Below are 15,123 nucleotides of genomic sequence, written 5' to 3'. Positions count from 1 at the left end.
AAATGTGTCTCCTGGTATTGAATGGAGTGAGATGTTTTAGGCAGAATCAAGTCTAAAGAAGAATAAAAGAAAATTTGAAATGACAGAAATAATGTAACATCATAGACTACATTAGTTTTTGGATAAAATAGTCTCAATAAATGGGGGAACATATTCCAGAACAGATCCTTGAAAGAGACCAATGGGTAGAACATGCTTTAAGCCTTTACGGATTTAACCTTATGTTAATAAAAGAAATTAAGACAGAAAAATATCTATACAAATGTAACCACTACTTTACTGTCTGAAACAGATTCTTCAAGGAAGAATTACTTCTGACCATAATATGGGTTTATTCTGAAAAAGGTTACTCATTACAATAGGATTGGCTCTGGGACACTTTTGTGTGGTTACATTGTTTGAGAGTTAATTCCTAAAGGGCTTTCTGGGACGGCAGAGTACCCATCTGTATAATCAATATTCATGAGTCTGGAACAACTCAATTTTAGACAAATTTTTAAGATTCTCCGAGCTGATGTGTCATAGATCAATTTTTCCCTCACTCTCTTTCTTTTATATAAAGAGATAAAATTGGGCAGCTATTACTTTTTGGTCCAGAAGGAGACAAATGGACCTTTTTATTTTAAACTGCTTTCTAGCACATCCTTTTTAATGTAGATAGATCAAACTAACAAGGAATGAAATCTTAAATGCTTTCATGTAGATCGACTTCCACACTGGTCACTGGGGTCTTCCCCACCATTAGTCTGAATGCATTAATCTGCTTTAGTTCTGGCTTGGTGCTGCAGAAATCCCACTCTGACTTCAGTGGGTACTCTTTCCTCTCACACTTGATTAGCAGGGCAGTGTTCCTGCAAGAAGTGTATGTGACTGCACTACTCAATGCAGACTTACTAACAGGTACATTCTCCTCAAGAAGGATTTTCCAAGTTTTAAAATGTGGACAAGTTCTTTAAAATGAGTTGATAACCTGTAAAGGTATTCTACGTATTCTCTAGAGAATACTATTCATAGTTTTACTTACCTGTATCTACATTTTGAACACAGAAAGGAATTTACGGCGGGAGAGGTTAACTTAAAATTTAATTAGTAGAAAAATTATATATACTCATATAAAGAATATTTCGGATAAAGGTAATTCTCCACATTTTCCTGTACAATTGCACGCACATGCATGTAGTATATGTGTGTATGTGTATATGTGTGTGAGTGTGTGTTGTGTGAATATGGTGTTTGTGAGTGTGTGTATTGTGTGTGAGTGTGGTGTTTGTGTGTGTGTATATGTGTGTGTGAGTGTGTGTGCTTGTGTGTGTTGTGTGAATATGGTGTTTGTGTGTGTGCATGTGTGTGTGCTTGTGTGTGTAAGTATTGGCATACTGGTTCCCATCATGGCAAGTTTTTTGTTTCTTTTAATAGAGTACAGGATTCCTCACTAGCTTAGAATTGACTAGTAGATGCTGCCTGGCCACCAAACCCCAGGAATCTGTCTATCTTCTCAAAGGCACTGGGGTGACAATTTTCCACAACCTCTCTTAGTAGTTTTGCACATGGTCTAGGGACTGTGTTTAGATGTTCGTGATGGCAAGACGAGAACTTCATCAACTGAGCCATCCCTCCACCTTGCAGGAGTGATTTTCTAAATACAAAGACAGTTTTCATGATTGATGTACAGTGGATTCAGGCTTCTTTTTATACCCATACAGTTACTGGATCTTTACCCTTAGCTCTAAATATTAGAAAAGTTTTGGGGCTAGCAAATTTGCATATGGCTAATATTTAAAGATAATACTTAAAGATTATATGTTACCCACATTAAGCATTAAATGAGAGAGAATTTTGAATACACAGTCAATTTTATTTATCAATAATTAAATAAGCCATCACAGCAATATGACAGTGGAAAATAAAAGATTAAATTAAAATACTATTTCAATTTATTTGAGTTACTGTTACCCTGAAAAATTTTTAATAGCAATGTGGAGAACACACTATTTTTAAAAAGTAGTCAGTTATGCTTCATATCTTGAACTCTGCTCCTTCAGGACAAGAAACAATGCCACATGCTATTCATTTTGCATTTCATGTTGATATTAACAAGTTTTGATAAATTTCACAAATAGTGTTATGGTAGACATAATTTGTTTGCCTCAGACAAAAAGGTATGTAACAGAGATTTATCCAAATGATCACACTAAGTAGAAACTGTAAAACGTGGGCCATGATGTAGTTGAATCATCCTGTTTGATTGGAATGCTCTAAATAAAGATTTTCCAGACAGACAATGTTTTGGATTGGGAAGAAGTTGTGGGCTTGTTGCCTATGCATGTGCACACACACACACACACACACACACACATATGTGTATGTACATATTGATTAACACATATAATCACATGTATGTATAATAGATATATTTTTAACTTTTATTTAAAATAAAATATATATTCAAAAAGTCATAAAATTAAGTGTATAGGTTAATTAATTTCCAAAGAAAAATAACCATATCATTAGCTAACCACAGATACACACACACACACACACACACACACACACACATATGCCTTAAATCTCAGGTCAAAAAATCCAAAATTTTGCCTACCCCGAGAGGCCTTGCAGGTATGGCTGCTGTGCTACTTGTGCATCAGTAGATGGCTCAGTGTTCTGACCTGTGGACATCTGAACGACTAGTAGCCTAACATTCCTGCAAAAGACTGCGACAACCACCAGTTCAGCACCAGGTCACCAAGATGGGGAGCTAGCCTGAAGCAACCACCAGTCACACACCAGTAGGCCCAGGTGGGCTTCCAGGATGTGAAGCAAGTTGGAAACTAGAAGAACCCCACCTGGAACCACAGGCTACAGTGAGAATGAGCCCAAGACAGATGACCCCCTCACAAGAGGCTACACAGGGTGGGCTGGGTAAGGAGCGAGCCCCAGACAGCCACCAGACTGGAACCATGTGGTCCGGAGAGGGAGCTAGCCTGATATGACCACAAGTCCAACATGATGAATGCTTGGATGACCAGATCATGCCCAAGATGACACCTGTCTGTGACATAATGCATGAGGGTGTCACAGCACTCCTGAGATGACCTCAGACACTCAGAAACTTCAGGCACCACTAAGAAGAACAAGTAAGTGGTGGAGAAATGGAAGAAAAAGAAAAACAGACGGATGTGAACACAATGAAGAAAGGCAGAACTGGAGAGTCTGGTGATGAGAAAAAGCTTGATGTGATTAGGTGGTCATGCCATCTGGGACCATGATGGGGTCGTGGCTTATACTGTCATAGAGGCCACATCTGGGTTCATGGCCCTGAGTACCATGTGTCTGTTTCCACAAAAAGCCAGGCAGATATCCTTGGTCTAGGCTTCATCCTGGAGACATGTTGACATCTGAGAGCTCTGCAGACCTGGCCCCTCCCTCCAGCTGAAAATCATAGGAGAGTTGGACTTAGAAGCATGAGATCAGGAGAGCTCTTTCCTAGCCTGCAACCTGCCCCTGCTCCAACCAAGCAAGTAAAGACCTCTATAACAAAAACTGCAAGTATCTGAAGAAAGAAACTGAAGAAGATAAAAAGCTCTCCCATTCTTTTGGGTAGGTAGGATTCACAGAGTGAAAACGACCATTTTACTGAAAGCAATCTAGAGATTCAGTGCAATTTCCGTCAACTTTCTAACACAACTCTTTTTTTTTTTTCCTGGAAAGAAACAATTATTTATGATCATTATTGAACAGTTTCAAACAAATCCAGAACAGGTTTCACATTTTGAGTCGAATGCAAAGGCACTAAGTCATGTGGGAATAAATAATATCCAGTGTGCTCTCTGACGTATTTCAGTATGAGGATGCTCAGACACAAAGCCGTGTATGTGACAGTTCTGCTCATAAACTTACTTGAATACATAATTTAAACCTCACATTAAGGTTTATTACAACATAAGTATTCTAAACAACTTCTAATTTCAAAACAAAGTACTCAAAGAAACAACTACTTATTAAATAAAAAATAATTTATACTCTTTATTTTTTTCATTTTTATTAATTATTATAATTTACTCACTTTGTATTCCCTCTGTAGCTCCCTCCATCAAGCCCTCCCATTCCCATCCTTCTTCCCACATCTCCCCACCATGTTCATCCCTTAGGGCACTGATAGGGAAGGTCCTCTACCCCTTCTATCTGACCCTAGTCTGCCAGGCTTCATCAAAACTATCTCTATCCTCTTTCTCTGTGGTCTAGTTAGGCTACCTCATCAGGAGGGGTGAACAAAAAGCTAGACACTGCTTACATGTCAAAGACAGCCCCTGTTCCTCTTACTAGGAAACCCACATGAAGACTGAGCTGTACAAGGGGCAACATTTGATCAGGTGGTCTAGTTCCTCTTCATGCATAATCCTTGGTTAATTCATGAGTCTCTGCAAGACCCCTGAGGCCAGTTTTTGGCTCTGTTGGTCTCCTAGTGGAGATCCTGTCCCGTCCAGGTCTTTCTATCCTCCCCCTTTTTCATAAGATTCCCTGCATTCTGCCCAAAGTTTGACTAAGAGTCTCAGCATCTGCTTGGGTACCCTGAAGGGCTGAGTCTTTCAAAGGCCCCTGTGGAAGGCTCCTGTCCTGCTCCCTATCTTCCCCTACTTCCAGTGTCTATCCTGTTTGGCCTTCTGAATGGGAGATTGAGCCTCTTCTCTAGGGTCCCTCTTATTGTTTAGCTTCTTTAGGACTATAGATTTGAGTAGGTTTATCTTATGCTATATGGCTAATATCCACTTATAAGTGAGTATATACCATGTGTGATTTTCTGCCTCTGGGTTACTGTACTCAGGATGATCTTTTCTAAGTCCCACCATTTGCCTGCAAATTTCATGATATCATTGTTTATAATAGCTGAGTAGTATTCCATTGTGTAAATGTACTACAATTTTTATATCCATTCTTCAACAGAGGGACATCTAGGCTGTTTCCACATTCTGGCTATTCCAAATCAAGCTGCTATGAACATAGTTGAGCAGATGTCCTTGTTATATGGTTGAGCATATTTTGGATATATGCCCAGGAGTGGAGTAGTTGGATCTTGAGGTAGCGCTATTCTCAGTTTTCTGAGAAAGCTACAGACTGATTTTTCAACGTGGTTGTACACATTTACATTCCCACAAGCAGTGGAGGAGGCTTCCCCTTTCTCCACAACCTCTCCAGCATGTATTGTCACTTGAGTTTTGATCTTAGCTATTCTTATGGGTGTAAGGAAAAATCTCAGGGTCATTTTGATTTGCATTTCCAGGATGACTATGGACATTGAACATTTCTTTAAGTGTTTCTCTGCTATTCGATATTTCTCTATTGAGAATTCTCTGTTTAGCTCTGCTCTCCATTCTCTAATCTTATTACTTGTTTTGTTTAATTTCTTTATATATTCTGGATATTAGCGCTCTTCAGATGTAGGGTTGGTAAAGATCTTTCCCCAATTTGTAGGCTATTGTTTTGTTCTCTTGACAGTGTCCTATGATTTACAGAATCTTTTCAGTTTCTTGAGATCCCATTTATTGATTGTTGATATTATAGCCTGTGTTGTTGGTGTTCTCTTTAGGAAGTTGTCTTCTGTGCCTGTGATGTAAAGGATCTTTCTCACTTTTTCTTCTAACAAATTTAATGTGTCTGGTTTTATGTTGAGATTTTTTATTTACTTGGACTTTACTATTCTTAAGGTGATCAATATAGATATATTTTCATTTTTCTACATGTCGACATCTCATAAGTTTGGGTAAATAGTACCTTCATTTTTATTGAATTCTAGGAAGTTTTAAATTTTTTTCTTTATTTCATCCCTGACCCGGTTGTCATTGAGTACAGATTTGTTCAGTTTCCATGTGTGTGTAGGCTTTTTGCTATTTCTGTTATTTTTTTCTTTTTTTTTAATTTTATTTTTTTCTTATCAGTTACATTTTATTAACTCTGTATCCCAGCCGTGTCCCGATCCCTCATTCCCTCCCAGTCCCTCCCTCGCTCATCTCCACCGTGCCCCTTGCCAAGTCCACTGATGGGGAGGACCTCCTCCCATTCATCTGATCCTGTTTTATCAGGTATCTTCAGGACTGGTTGCAAAGCTCTCCTCTGTGGCCTAATGGGACTGCTCTTCCCTTGGGGGTGGGGAGGCCAAAGAGCCAGCCATTGAGTTCCTGTTAGAAATAGTCCTTGTTCCCCTCACTATGGGAAACCAATTGGTTACTGAGCTACCACAGGCTACATCTGAGCAGAGGTTCTAGGTTACATTCATACATGGTCCTTGGTTGCATGTCAGTCTCAGAAAAGACCCAGATATCTTTGGTCCTTGTGGAGCTCCTATCCTTTCCTCATCAGTCTAACTCCCCTTCTTTCTTATGATTCCCTGCACCCTGCCAAAGGTTTGGTCATGAGTCTTTGCTTTGAAAACACTGCTAGTTAGAGTCATTCAAATGCGCTCAGTAGACTCCTGTCATATGATCAATGCGCATCCCATCTGTCTTTCTAAATGAGGATTGATAATCTTACCCCATGTCCGCTCTCTTGATTATCTTTTTTAGGTGTATAGATTTCATTATGTTTATCATATCTTATAGGTCTATATATGTGAGTATATACCGTGTTTGTCTTTCTCCTTCTGGGATATTTCACTCAGGATGATCTTTTCTAGATCCCACCATTTGCCTGCAAATTTCATGATTTCCTCCTTTTTGAATGCTGAGTAGTATTCCATTGTGTAAAAATACCACAATGTCTGTACACATTCCTCCATTGATGGACATCTGAGTTGTTTCCACGTTCTGGCTATTACAAATAATGCTGCTATAAACATGGTTGAGCAAATATCCCTTTTGTGTACTTGAGCAAACTTTGGGTATATACCTAGCAGTGGTATAGCTGGGTTTTGAGGAAGCACTATTCCTAATTGTCTTAGAAAACGCCAGATAGATTTCCAGAGTGGTTGTATCAGTTTATTTTCCCACCAGCAGTGGAGGAGGGTTCCCCTTTCTCCACAACCTCTCCAGCATGTGTTGTCACTTGAGTTTTTCATCTTGGCCATTCTGATGGGTGTAAGGTGATATCTCAGGGTCGTTTTGATTTGCATTTCCCTGATGGCTAATGAGGATGAGCATTTCTTTAAGTGTTTCTCTGCCATTCGATATTCCTCTGTCGAGAATTCTCTGTTTAGCTCTGTTCCCCATTTTTTAATTGGATTACTTGGTTTGCTGCTTTTGAGCTTCTTTAGTTCTTTGTATATACTCGATGTTAGTCCTCTGTCATATAAAGGGTTAGTGAAGATTCTTTCTCAATCTGTAGGCAGGCGTTTTCTTTTGATGACAGTGTCTTTTGCTTTACAGAAGCTTTTCAGTTTCATGAGGTCCCATTTATTGATTGTTGCTCTTAGAGCCTGTGCTGTTGGAGTTCTGTTCAGGAAGTTGTCTCCTGTGCCAATGAGTTCTAGGCTGTTCCCCACTTTTTCTTCTAACCATTAAGTTGTTTGTATGTGATGTTACAGATTTCTTCTTGCAGGCACTTAGTGATATAAATTTTCCACTGAGCACTGCTTTCAATGTGTCCCATAAATTTGGGTATGTTGTGCCTTCATTTTCATTGAATTCTAGGAAGTCTTTAATTTCTTTCTTTATTTCTTCCTTAACCCAGCTGTCGTTGAATAACAAGTTGTTCAGTTTCCATGTGTGTGTAGGCTGTTTGTTATTTCTGTTGTTGTTGAGGTCCAGCGTAAGTCCATGGTGGTCAGATAGAATACAAGGGATTATTTCAATCTTTTTGTATCTGTTGAGGCTTGCTTTATGACCAACTATATGTTCTATTTTGGTGAAGGTTCCATGTGGTGCTGAAAAGAAGGTATACTCTTTTGAGTTTGGATGAAAAGATCTGTAGAAGTCTATTAGGTGCATTTGATTTAGGGACTTTGTAAGTGTTTTTATTTCCCTATTGGTTTTCTGTCTAGTTGATCTTTTCCTTGGTGAGAGTGGAGTGTTCAAGTCTCCCACTATTAAGGTATTAGGATCAATGTGTGATTTAAGCTTTAATATTGTTTCATTTATGAATGTAGTTGCTCTTGTATTTGAGGCATAGATATTCAAAATTGTGATGTCCTCTTGGTGGATTTTTCCTTTGATGAGAATACAGTGGCCCTCATTATCTTTTTTGATTAACTTGGGTTGAAAGTCTATTTTATTAGATATTAGGATGGCTACTCCCGCTTGTTTTCTGGAACCATTTGCTTGAAAGACATTTTTCAAGCCCTTTACTCTGAGGTAGTGTTTATCTTTGTTGCATAGGTGTGTTTCTTGGATGCAACAAAATGATTGATCCTGTTATTGCAACCATTCTGTTAGTCTATGTCTTTTAATTGGGGAGTTGAGTCCGTTGATGTTGATAGAAACTAGTGACCAGCAATTGTTACTTACTTTAGATGTGGTGTTTGTGGTTTCATTGAGCTTCATTGCTTGTCTTTTCTTTTTTTTTTTTTGTTTGTTTGTTTTTTGTTGTTGTGTATTTATCTATTTCCTCTGTTTTCTTCGATGTAGTTGTTTTCTTTGGTTTGGAGTTTCCCTTCTAGTAACTTCTGTAGAGCTGGGTTACTATGTAGATATTGTTTAAGTTTGGTTTTGTCTTGGAATATCTTGAATTCTCCGTCTATGTTGATTGAAAGTTTTGCTGGGTATAGTAGTCTGTGTTGGAATCTGTGGTCCCTTAAGGACTGTATGATTTCTGTCCAGGCCCTTCTGGCTTTCATAGTTTCTGTTGAGAAATCTGGTGTGATTCTGATAGGTCTACCTTCATATGTTACTTGGCCTTTTTCCCTTGCTGCTTTTAGAATTTTTTCTTTGTTTTGTAAGTTCAGTGTTTTGACTATGATGTGACGTGAAGAATTTCTTTTCTGGTCTAGTCTACTTGGTGTTCTATAGGCCTCCTGTATGTTTATGGCCATCTCCTTCTTTAAGTTGGGAAAGTTTTCTTCTATAAACTTCTTGAAAATATTTTCCGGGCCTTTGAGCCTGATGTCTTCTTTTTCTTCTACTCCTATTATTCTTAGGTTTTGTCTTTTCATGGTGTCCTTGATTTCTTGGATGTTTTGTGTTTGGAACTTTTCAGATTTTATTTTTTCTTTGAGAGACGTGTCAATTTCCGCAAGTGTATCTTCGACTCCTGAGATTCTTTCTTCCATCTCTTGTATTCTGTTGGTGATGCTTACCTTTGTAGTTCCTGATCTTTTCTCTATGTTCTCCAGCTCCTGGTTTTTCTCTATTTGTGTTTTCTTTATTGCTTCTAATTCTGTTTTCATGTCTTGCACCCTTTCCTTCATCTGTTTGAATGTGGACTCCTGCTTTTAAATGATAGCTTCTATTTTTTTGTCCGTTTCCTCTCTATGTATCACTAATTGTGCCTCTACTTCTTTGGGTATAATTGCCTGTATTTCTATGAGAGCTTTGTTTATTTCTTTTTTATTTGCCTTCATTTGTGTGGACATTTCTTTGAGAGCTTTGTGCATTTCTTCTCTGTTTGCCTCAATTTTCGTGGTCATTTCTCTGAGAGCAAGATTTGTTTCCTCTTGGTTAGTCTCGATTTCTTTGGGTATTTCTCTGAGGGCTTTGTTCATTTCATCTTTATGGGCCTCTAATAGCTGGAGAAACATAGATTTGAGGTCGTTTTCTTGTATATCTAGTGAATTGAAGTGTCCATTGTTTTGTGGGGTTGGTGGTGAGGTCATTATGTCCTGATTTTTGTTGGGAGTGTTCTTACATCTTCCTCTAGCCATCTGGTTATTTATAATCCTCACTGGTTATTCCTCAAGATTGTAGTTTGGGCTATGATCCTCTCTTTCTGTTTTCTGGACTGTTTTTTCAGGAAGATGAGAGAGGTTCACTGCTTTGGGAGTGTGCACTGTGTTTTTAGTTTTGCCTAAGTAAGAAATGTGACACTGGCGCTATTGGCGTGTGCTTTTAGTGGGCGCAGTGTGCATGCGCGGATTCTCTGACTATTGCAGTGGCCTGCAAGCCACTATTACGCAGTTCTGACTGAGATCCAGGGATTGTTTGCCTGGATTACTCTGGTGGACCCGCAAGGCAGAGGCTTCAATGGTGGGGTCGCTATCCCAAGAATCCCTATGATGCCCACACTAGGGGTGTGGGTGGCAGGGATCTTGTCTGGTTGCTTCTGTGGAGAGGCCCTGGGTCTGGGGCAATCTCTCCCTAGAAGGCTCACTCACTCTCTTGCAGGACCAGTTGGAATGCACAGGGTTTCCCCTTGCTCACTACTCTCTGTTTGGTCCTGCTGCAGAAATGCACGGGTAGCTAACAGTCAGCTCTGTGACACTGTGGCCGCAGGACTCGTTGTCCACCTTTCCTGTGTGCTGCCTCTTTGTTCTTTCCCTCTGCCAGGAGGGGTTATGTTGATTGGTCCCTGGGTGGCACGGGAAAGAGTTAGGATGAGTGTACTCAATCCCAGATCCCGGACCCAGATCTCTCTGCCAGAAGCAGCCTAGTGGTAGAATCTATGTTTGCTTATCCCAAGAGAGTACCGGGTAGGATTGAGTGTCCTCAGATCCAGAGCTTGGTTTTCTCTGCTAGGGGCCACTGGGTGAGCTGGAGAGAGGGTGCTGTGTCCTTGGCAGGCTGCCTGTCTGTCCTTCCCCTCTGACCTTCTCCTCTGCTAGGGCAAGCTTATGGAGGTGCTCTCAGGGGAGTGCCAGCAGGAGTTGGGGCTTCTCAGTCGGATCTTGAGCCCTGAGCCAGCGTTTCTCTACCAGGGGTCGGTGGGGGGGGGGCGCCAGTGATAGAACTTGCTGCTAGACCTTATTGCGCTGGACCCAGGAGAATCTCAGGACGTGTAGAATGACCACAGTCCCAGATCCCGAGCTGTAGTTTGTTTGCTAGGAGCGGCCAGCAGCACTGGAGTTCCGGCACTGTGAAGCTGCTGTATGCCTCTTTATCCTTTGCTCCACTGCGCCAGGGTTATGGTGGCGTTTGGGGGAGTGCCCGAAAGGATTGTGTTTTCTCAGCCCCGATTTTGGGTTGGGGTCCAGACAATGTGGTCTGTGGCAGATTCTGTTGGCCGCCTCCTGCCTCCTCTGAAGAGGGAGTAGGGATTTTGAGCTGGGCGCGCAGCTGCTATCCGCCCGTGGCAGGAGCTCAATTGTGATGGCGGCAGGTACTCGCTGTGGTTGGAGAGACCTTCCAGGGAAAAACTGGGTGACCCGTGACCAGTCTGGCAACTTTCCCTCCCCGTGGGTTTTTTTTTTTTTTTTTTTTTTTTTTTTTGTGACTGGGACTTTCAGCCTCAGGCACCCTTGTGCCCAACAATCAGCCTGGGAAAGTGGTCGGGACAAGCAGGCTTGAGGCTCCAGCCCTGAGACCCAAAGCCCGGGTTAGCTGGGTTCTCTTCCGGGTTCTGGCTGGGCAGCCGAGAGTGGACCTGACCGATTCCCACGCCCTGGGAGCCTCCCCTCACCTGGGAAACATGATCGATAGCTGTTGTTTTAGGGCCCGGAGTTCAGTCTCCTGGTCGTTGCATGGAGTGTGTTGTCCCGCTTCTCAGACATGGTGTTCTCCCGGTGCCGCCATCTTGGCCCCTCTATTTCTGTTATTTTTGAGGTCTGGTTTTAGAACATGGTGGTCTGATATGATACAAGGGGTTATTTCATTCTTCTTGCATATGTTGAGACTTGTTTTTTTTTTCCCGACAATTTTGGAGATGGTCAGTTTTGGAGAAGGTTTCTTGATGTGCTAAGAAGAAGGTATATTTTTTTAATATTAATTTTTTATATTAATTACAGTTTATTCACTTTGTCTCCTAGCTGTAGCCCTGTCTCTCTTTCCCTCCCAATCTCACCTTCCCACTCTCTTCTTCTCCTATGCTTCCCCCGTTCACTGATAGAGAGGTCCTCCTCCCCTTCCATCTGACCCTAGCCTATCAGGTCTCATTAGGACTGGTTGCATTGTCTTCCTCTGTGGCCTGGTAAGGCTGCTCCCCCTCAGGGGGAGGTGATCAAAGAGCCAGACACTGAGTTCATGTCAGAGACAGTCCCTCTCCCCATTACTATGTATATTCTTTTGTTTTTGAGTGAAAAGTTTGCAGACATTTATTGTTCCATATATTTTAAGATTTCTGTAAGTGTCATTATTTCTCTGTTTAGCATCTGTAACAATGATCTGTCTTTTGGTGAGAATGGAGTGTTGAAACCACTATTAAGGTGTGTGTATCAATGTGTGATTTAGGCTTTAATAATGTGTCTTTCACAAATGCAGGAGCCCTTGTGTTTGGTGCATAGACGTTCAGGATTATCATGTCCTCCTGGTGGATTTTTCCTTTGATGAGAATGAAGTGTCCCTCTCCATCTTTTTTATTCATTTTTAAAGTTATTTTTATTTATTCACTACAGTTTATTTACTTTGTATCCCAGCTGTAGCTCCCTCCCTCATCTCCTCCCAATCTCATCCTCCCTCTGTCTTTTCCTCCTATGCCCCTCCCCTAGTCCACCGGTAGGGTAGCTCCTCCTCACCTTCTGTCTGATGCTAACCTATCAGGTCTCATCTGGACTGGCTGCATTATCTTCTTCTGTGGCCTGGTAAGGCTGACAACCCCTCCCTTCCCAGGGAAGGTGAACAAAGAGCCAGCCACAGAGTTCATGTCAGAGACAACCCTGCTCTCCTTGAAACCCACTTGGAGACTGAGCTCTTGTGTGCTACCTCTGAACAGGGCTTCTTAGTTGAAAGTATATTTTATTAAATATTAAGATAGCTACTGCAGCTTGCTTATTGGGTCCATTTGCTTGGAAAACCTTTTTCCAGACCTTTACTCTTAGATATTGTCTATCTCTGTTACTAAGGTGTGTTTTTTGAATGCCACAGAATGTTGAATACTATTTCTGCAACCATTCTGTTAGTCAATGTCTTTTTATTGGAGAGTTGAGTCCATTGATGTTAATAGATATTAGTAACCAATAATTGTTACTTCCTTTTATTGTGGAGTTGGTGGTGATTGTGTGTTTGTGTGTTTGTTTTCTTTTGCTTTTTTGATGTGATGATGTCTTTATCCTATATTTTCTTGGTTGCAGTTTATCTCAGTGGGTTGGAGTTTTCCTTCTAGTATCTTCTGTATGGCTAGGTTGCTGTGTATATATTGTTTAAATTCAGTTAGGTCATGGAAAAGCTTGTTTTTTTTTTCATCTATGTTTATTGAAAGTTTTGATAGATATGATGGTCTGGTTTGACATCTGTGATCTCTAAGAGTCTTCATGATTTCCTCCTAGGTCCTTCTGGCTCTCATAGTCTGTTGCAAAGTCTGGTGCGATTCTGATAGCTCTGCCTTTGTAGGTTACTTGACCTTTATCCTTTGCCGCTTTTAAAATTTTTCTTTGTTCTGTAGATTTAATATTTTGATTATTTCATAGTGAGAGGATTTTATTTTCTGATTTAGTCTGTTTGGTGTTCTGTAAGCCTCTTGTATGTTTATGGACATCTGTTTCTTAAGGTTGGGGAAATTTTCTTTTATGATTTCTCGAAAAATTTTTTTTGGTCTTGGAGTCTGTAATTTTTTTGTTTGTTTATTTTTATTATTCTTAGGTTTCATCTTTTTATGCTGTCCAAGATTTCCTGGATGTTTTGTGTCTGGAACTTTTCTGATTTTATTTTTTCTTTGAGAGATGTATCAGTTTCTGCAATTGTTTCTTCAGTGCCTGAGGTTCTTTTCTTTATCTTTCGTAATCTGTTGGTGATGCTTACCTTTGTGGCTCCTGCTCTCTTCTCTAAATTCTCCTACATCAGTGTTTTCTCTGTTTGTGTTTTCTTTATTGATTATAAATCTGTTTTCATGTCTTGAACCATTTCCTTCATCCGTTTGAATGTTGATTCCTGTCTGTCCTTCATGGCCTCTATTTTTTTTTTTGTTTCTACTTTATGTGCTTCTTTATTTGCCTCTATTTTTGTGTTTCCTCTTTATGTGTTTCCAATAATTGCATAATTATAGATTTAAGATCATTTTCCTGAGTTTCAGCTGCAATAGAATATCCGTTGCTCTTCGGAGATTCTGGTGATTCAAAGATATCCTGGTTTTTGTTGACTATTTTATTAAGCCAACTTCTAGCCATCCAGTTGTCTGTAGCCTTGACACACTTCCTGGATGGTGTATTGCAGAATGGGTCCACCTTTCTCTGGGTTCTCTAGTATTATCTGCTGGATTCATTGTCTTTGCTGGCTCACTGTTTGTGACCCAGATATGCCAGGTAACTGAGACACAGCAAAAACATCTCCAAGCCTAGAGGTGCCCCAGTGCCCCACAGGTTTCCTTATGATGGTGTAGGATAGGATTTGGGTCCCATGCCTTGATCCTCTGGGTTCACTGGCTGTGCTGCTGTTTTATTTCTGATGCAAGTGGTCTAGGCTGCTTGGGAGTAGGCACAAAGATCTCTGAGCTTAGAGCTTCTCCAGTGCTCCACAGGCCTCCTTAAGGGGTGAAGGGAGGACAATGTAACTTGTGTCTGGTGATTAACTCAGCTCTGCTGGGTTCTCTGTTTGTACCTAGAGATGTTCCAGTGGCCCACAGGCTTCCTTAAGATGGTGGAGAATGTGACTTGAGTCCCATGCCTAGCTCAGTGTGTTCACTGTCTCTGCCACTCATACGTCAGCTGCTGGTCCAAGGAAGGTATCCACAGATGGTGGGTTTGTGGGGGAGGCCTGGGGCTATGGCAGCATAGTCAGAATGCCCTGAAATTTTTCCCAGTATTATCCAGGGGGCATGAAGATGGACCCTCAAGTATTCCTGTGGATTCTCCTCTCATCTGAGAAACACAGACGCCATGGTTTTGGGTTCCACAGTAAATCTGCTGGTTGCCCTACTCTCACTTCTGAGCTGCTGTTAAGATACCCTGCCTGGTTGGTGCTGCCATATTGGAGCTCCTCTAACACAATTGTTTACAGACCTGGGAAGACAAATTCTCAACTTCATATGGAAAAAAAAAGTAAGATAGAAAAATAATCCTGTATAATAAAAGAATTTCTGAAGGTATCAACATCCTTGATTTCAATCTGTACTATAGAGCAATAGTAACAGTAATAATAATAATAATAATAATAATAATAATAATAATAATAATAATAA

The 15,123-nt window shown here is 40.7% G+C and overlaps 1 pseudogene; it reads left to right on the top strand.

The window, feature by feature from the left end:
• Positions 1–2,599: 2,599 nt before the first annotated feature.
• LOC129669616 (small nucleolar RNA SNORA17) lies at positions 2,600–2,700 on the top strand (annotated as a pseudogene).
• The last annotated feature ends 12,423 nt before the right edge of the window (positions 2,701–15,123 follow it).

Source organism: Psammomys obesus, unplaced genomic scaffold, assembly GCF_907164565.1.
Source record: "Psammomys obesus unplaced genomic scaffold, mPsaObe1.curated_primary_1811, whole genome shotgun sequence".
Classification (NCBI taxonomy): domain Eukaryota; kingdom Metazoa; phylum Chordata; class Mammalia; order Rodentia; family Muridae; genus Psammomys; species Psammomys obesus.
This window is presented reverse-complemented; position numbering and strand designations above follow the sequence as displayed.